The sequence below is a fragment of the Pipistrellus kuhlii genome, unplaced genomic scaffold (genome assembly GCF_014108245.1).
Source record: "Pipistrellus kuhlii isolate mPipKuh1 unplaced genomic scaffold, mPipKuh1.p scaffold_m20_p_3, whole genome shotgun sequence".
Lineage (NCBI taxonomy): Eukaryota > Metazoa > Chordata > Mammalia > Chiroptera > Vespertilionidae > Pipistrellus > Pipistrellus kuhlii.
Window position 1 is genome coordinate 124036401 of NW_023425529.1, and position 6977 is coordinate 124043377.

Below are 6977 nucleotides of genomic sequence, written 5' to 3' on the forward strand. Positions count from 1 at the left end.
TCATCAATTTAGATAAGAATTCCATTGGAAATCAATAAACAGAGAACACAAAAAATGTCAAAGCTTGTCAGCTAAATGACTTTTGGAGCTAGGGAGCTTAGAAAAGTCACCCAATTTATGAGCACTGGATTAAGTGAATGAAGTGTAGCATGATCAATTCCAAATACATCTTACATGTAATTGTCTAACCATTTGTTCTCCCTTTCTATTTCATTCTCCTCTTCACATGATCTTTTTATTTTCCACCAAATAATAGGTTATAGTATAAGAGGCTTTAAAACAAATAATATATCAGTGTGTTTGGTATAATAACACACTATAAATTTAAAAAATACATGACATTAATGTCATCATTAATCACCAATGTTAAATAAGTCTTGGTTCAAGAATTTTACTAGCGAATTAAAGGAACTAATATTATAACTACATCTGGAATATTTGCCTTCTGTGTTAAAAAATAATAAATCAATTACCTTTATATCTAGATTATAAATAATTCATATATTTTAGGATTTTACTTGTTCATGGTAAAAATTCAGTTCATTAATTTTAATTTTTATAGTATATTAAATAGGTCAGTAGATTTTTTTTTTTATTTGAGAAACAAAGAAATATGCATTACTCTGATGACATGTGAATGTGCATGTGCAAGTATCAACCAAAGGTAAATTAGACTGGGTCTTTAAAAATTATAGATTTGTTTAAATTAAACATTTTTGAAAATATTTTGTTCATAAATTATAAATTTAAATTGGATTTTACTCTTATTTTTTTAATATAAGGAAGGCACTGAAGTAATAAGTAGTGATTAATTTATTTATCTATGTCATTTATCTATCAATATATCTATATTCCAATATAGAGAATATGATATGACATATCAATTTTATTATAAGAAAAAATAAAATAGTGAAAACAGTTATATGTAGCTATTTCACAATAGACTTATTGGTAATATATATATTAATTTGAAGATTTCTTAATGATCCTTCTTAGCAAATTGAATGTGTTTTTGTTTTCTATACTTTTAATCATTTGCCATATCTTTCTGTGTATAAGAAGGTGTTTTTTCTAAAATTGTTAGACTAAAATTGAGGGGCTTCTTGTACAGGGAAGTCAGCTGAGGAGGAAGCCACAGGGTGCATAGCTGGCCATACCGTGTCAAACAGGTTTCCTCCAATCACAAGCCTTATTGTTACTGACATCAGCTGATGCTGTAATTGGAGGTGGAGATGGAGAGTATGCAGATACAACAGGAACCAGCGTGTTCTGAGCCCATAATGATAAAAAAATAAAAAGATAAATACCAGTAAGTGATTGTCTTACTCTGCAAAGTTCAAAGTGAATTAATCAGCTATACAAAAAAGCATGGAAATAGAGCTGCAGAGAGACACTTTGGACCTCCTCCCACTGAGTGTATGATCAAACAGTGGAGAAAACAGGAAGAACAACTCCTTAAGGAGCCATAACGGAAGAAGGCCCTCAGAGGAAAACCTTGGATTGTGGAGCAGTGCCAGAGTGGCTTATATATGTCAAGGAAGCTTATTCAGTGTCAGGCAAGAATGATTCCAAGCAAAATGAACATTGTTGATTTTACAGGAAAGGCAAAATCGTGCTTCAATTTCTTGAGGAGAGAAGGGTTGGCCATGAGAACATGAATAAAGTTAGCCACCAGTTTATGATGTTGATTTTACATAGATAGACAGTGACTCAGAAGACAGCAGTGATACAATAGAAGTTGAATAAATTGATATGTCTGGAACTAATAGTGATGAAGAAGAGAGCAGTGAGATAGCAGAGGCTGAATAAAGTGATATGTTGCATAATATCATAGCACTGGTATATAAACATTACCTGTGGTAATTACTAAAATGTATTCTGTTTTGTTTAAAATATTGATTTCTTAATTTTGGTTTGGAAAAGTGGGAGCATCTTATACATGGGAAACTATGGTATTCTCTGAATTATGACCACACATTTATACTTAATTTTTATTATTTCTCCAATCTTTATAGGTTTTAATTTACTCTTGCTAGAATAAAACAAATTACTAAGAAATCGTGACAATTAAATACAAGTATTTTCTCTTAAAGATATTTTGTTAAATTACATTTAGCCAGTGTTTAATGCACTAAAGGTATATTTATTAAATAATCACACCATTAAGCATATGGTGAACTTTTAGGGAGTGTCAGAATAGTAGAGAAAAGAAAATCATTCCTATTTTGTCATCCACGATCCCCCAAAAAGGGAAGAGGAAATATGAAAATATATATATACAGACTCACACACTTATGCATATTTATCTGCATAGATTTGCTTCATTAATTATGGATAGTAGCAATTATTTTTTTAACTTTTGCTTTTCGGTGAAATGGTCACTATAATTTACTCCTGCTATAAATAGGCTTAGAATTGAAAAAGAAAAAATATATATATATAGCTGCATTAATTTGAGAATCCTCAAGCCTTTTAGTTTAGTTTATTTGTATATAGCCTTATTTGTATATAGCCTTAAGTGAAGTTAACCATTAATCAATACCTTTTAATACACTGATCTAAAATTTGAGATACCAATGACACATTTAGCATTTTGAACATATTTTTAAGTCTTGGTTTAGGCTGTGACCTATGGTGTTATAAATTATTGTAATAATATAAGTTGTTCACTATATAATATATTAGTGCTTACAGTTATTACATTTTAAAATTTAATTTCTCTTTATATCCAATAAATATTTTTTTATAGTCTTTGGCCAGTTGGCTTTATGTTATACTTAGCCCAACTCAATATCCCTATGAAGGAATTATGGGAAAGGATGAAGAGGAGTCATATAAAATTAAAGATCTATAAAAATATAACACTGTTAGAATAACGATTTTAAAATTAAACTAATTAGAACAGAAAAAGTATGTTAGTAGATCTGATAGCTGTGTGCTAAATAGAAAGAGAGATACTATCTGTTTCAGGCAAGAGTTGCAAAAAAAATGGCAGAGGAACAATGTTAATTTGATAGAAAAAATGAGAGGATAAAGGCAACTCACTTTTTAGTTGTGCCCTGTGGGTCTGTCAAGTTCACTGAGCTCTTTTTTATATTTTCTGTCTCATTATCTAATAACGTGAAGCTCAAAAGTGACAAAGTTAAGGAGTTTAAATTTAGGAAGAAAGATAGCAGAGCATTTAGGTTTTATTTTAGCTTTTTCACCTCCAATTTGCAATTCTCCAGTTGTTAGAAAGGGGAAGAATTGTGTATTTCACTGGGACACTGGAAGTCTAATCTTTTTGAGGGAGGGACAGGGAGAGTTAGAAATATTGATAAGAGAGAAACATCAATTGGCTGCCTCCTGCATGCCCGCCACTGGGGATGGAGCCCTCAACCCAGGCATGTACCCTGACTGAGAATTGAACCTTGACCTCCTGGTTCATGGTCGCATTCTCAATCCCTGAACCACACCAGCTAGCTGGAAGCCTATTCATAACAATAGTATGGACAGATTAAAATATTTTAAAAATATCAAAACTGTTTATTAAAATATGTTATATATATGACATATTTTAGAAAATATATAATATATTGTAATCATTCAATTTTATTGAATATCTGTGGACAATAGACCAATATGCTACTGCGTATTTTCTATTGTGAATTGAAGTGGAAAAATCATTCTGGGAGTCACAAGACTTGACCAAATTTGGTGGATGTCACATTCAGTATTTGTTTATTAAAGTAGGTATTTCACATTTTCAGCATTAATTGATATAGTCTGTAAACTTTCACATGAAGTAGATGATATTTCTTAATGCTTAGAATGCATATAAATTTATTTTTAAAAGGGCAATTAATGGTTATATCTATATTAAAATGCATCAGTATTTAAATCATTCATTTTTAGTGAATATGCAAGATATTGAAGACACAGCACATATTATATAAAGAAAATCAAAACTCCAGCAAAATCTGAAATTGAAGGTTTTACAGCCTCATTATGAGCAGACATTATTTGATTAAAGGAGATAAGAGGTAAGGTGACCTAGCAGCAATACCAGATATGATTTTATAGTAAAAATCATAGCTACCTAATGACATGTCAACAATTATAAATACCTGATCTTCTTATTTCAATTCATTACAAATGTTATATAAGGAGCTAAGCTTCCTCCTGAGAGGAAATAAAAATTCTGAAAAATAATTTAACATGTATGGTAGAATCTCAGATGGGAGGTGGAAATAGGTGGGGAGGGTGGGGAGAGATTAACCAAAGACTTTATATGCATATATGCATAAACCATGAGCACAGACAATAGTGTGGTGAAGGCCTGGGGTTGGGGGCATGTGTGGCTAGAAGGGGTCAATGGGGGGAAAAGAGACATCAGTAACACTTTCAATACAATAATAAAGATAAATTTTAAGAAATGAATAATAGGTGCTCAAGCATGTACCCTAAAATTTTTTTTAAATATGTTTTTATTTATTTTAGAGATAGGAGACAGGAAAGAAGAGGAGAGGAGACGAGAGGAGAAGAGAGGAGAGGAGAGGAGAGGAGAGGAGAGGAGAGGAGAGGAGAGGAGAGGAGAGGAGAGGAGAGGAGAGGAGAGGAGAGGAGAGGAGAGGAGAGGAGAGGAGAGGAGAGGAGAGGAGAGAGAGAGAGAGTTCATGGGAGGAATATGAAAGTTGGAATTAGTAAGTAGCAGTTTCTCATAGGTTGCAGGCAAGGACCTCTTGTTGACAGTAGAGAAGAAATATTTGTTCTTCTTGCTGCACTATGTTGCTGTGATAAGTGATATGTGAAAGCCCTCTCTTCATGGATTTCTGACTCCAGTATTGAGTTAGGATTTCTTAACACATTTTCCACACCATATTTTCAGGAGGTGCTATTACGGACAAGTTGGTCCACGTTCAAATACTTGCACAGCTAATGGTGGTTGAAAGTTCTGGGCCCTGTAGAAAGGAGAGGAATTTAAAGCTTGGTCAAGTCAAATTAATAGACGGTTTGTTCAGATTGTTCAGTGGGTACAAATAGTTAATCATTAATGAAGCATTGAATGGGAATTTGGAAAGTCTGTATATGAACTTTTAACAGGTAAGAAAAAGAGGCATCTGTGAATCTTATATGTCATATGGAAGGAGGTAAGTAATTTCTGTAAACATATTTGACATATTGATTCTGCAAAAGACTGAATTGGATCTAAAGGCTACTTAGGCCTTGGTCCTAGAACCTGCTGTAGGGGTGTCGAACTCAATCAGAGAAGGGGCCAAAATCTAAAATCCAGCCTAAATCGCGGGCCGAATGGTTTACTGAACAGTCATAAACTGTCATTGTGATGGAAACGCAGCGGAGTGCAGTGATGACAGCGCGGTGCGGGCCACATTGCGAGGCCTGGCGGGACGGATTTGGCCCGCGGGCCTTGTATTTGACACATATGTGCTAGAGAATTGTCACAGCAAAATCAGAAGGTAGTCATGGCTTTAGGAGATTACATGGGTGCCTCCTTCCATGCCTGCAATTGGGGTACCAACATGCATGCAGAGGGGCAGAAATTGCTGATGGAAACTCCCTCTATTATTGTGGGCACCCAGGACATGCGTTTGACATGCTTAATCACAGACACCTGTCTCCCAAATACATCAAGATGTTTGTACTGGATGAAGCTGATGAAATGTTAAGTCGTGGTTCAAGGACCAGACCTATGACATATTTCAAAATCTCAACAGCAACACCCAGGCGGTATTGCTGTCAGCTACAATGACTTCCAATGTGCTAGAGGTGACCAAGAAGTTCATGAGGGACCCCATTCAGATTCTAGTCAAGAAGGAAGAGTTGACTCTGGAGGGTATCCGCCAATTCTACATCAATGTGGAAAGAGAGGAGTGGAAGCTGGACACATTGTGTGACTTATATGAAACCCAAACCATCACCCAGGCAGTCATCTTATTGGCTCACTGAGAAAATGCATGCCCCAGTCTTCACCGTCTCTGCCATGCATGCAGATATGGACCAAAAGGAAGGTAATGTAATCATGTAATGTTCTTTAACATTGTTACTTTCCCCAAGCACAATCAATGCTCATGAAGTTTAAAATTGCCAAAAGGAATAATTGAATAAATTATTCATTTTTATAACTTATAGTGTAATATATATGACTCTATAGAAATATATATATATAATATAAATATATATATAATCCTTTTTTATGTGTTGATATTTATATTTACATGCTGTTTATTTGTATCTTTTGAAAAAGTATGAGCTGTTCAATTGTTTAATATGTCTAATTATATAAGAATAACCTATGATTATAGTATATTCATCATCCATGCCTTGTGACCACAATATGCCAGTGTCACTCTTAATGTATTATGACAATAAAAAAAAAAATACACCCATCCCATACTCCAAATGCTCCTTTGCAGAGCAGTTCTTTTTACTGAGAGTCATTAGAATGCAGATATCATGATTGTATTATACATCCCCAATACTGAAGCTACATCCTACATAATAAAGAGGTAATATGCAAATTGACTCTCACTCCAACAAACAAGATGGCTTCCCCATGTGGTCAAAGATGGCTGCCCTCATGTGGACACAAGATGGCCACCACAAGATGGCCAACAGGAGAGGGCAGTTGGGAGAGACCAGGCCTGCAAGAGAGGGCAGTTGGGGGGGATCAGTCCAGCAGGGGAGGGCAATTAAGGGTGACCAGGCCTTCAGGGAGGGCAGTTGTGGGCAACTAGGCCAACAGGGGAGAGAAGTTAGGGTCAATCAGGCTGACAAGGGAGGGAAGTTAGGGATGACCAGCCCAGCAGGGAAGTTAGGCAGTGATCAGGCTGGCATGGGATTGGTTAGGGGTGATCAGGCTGAAAGGCAGAATTGTTTAGGAGCTATTTGGCAGGCAGGCAGAAGAATGGTTGGGAGCCAGCAGTCCTGGATTGTGAGAGAGATGCCCCAGATTGGAGAGGGTGCAGGCTGGGGTGAGG

The 6977-nt window shown here is 35.4% G+C and overlaps 1 pseudogene; it reads left to right on the plus strand.

Moving 5' to 3' along the window:
• The first annotated feature begins 5432 nt into the window (after positions 1 to 5432).
• LOC118729270 lies at positions 5433 to 6017 on the plus strand (annotated as a pseudogene).
• The last annotated feature ends 960 nt before the right edge of the window (positions 6018 to 6977 follow it).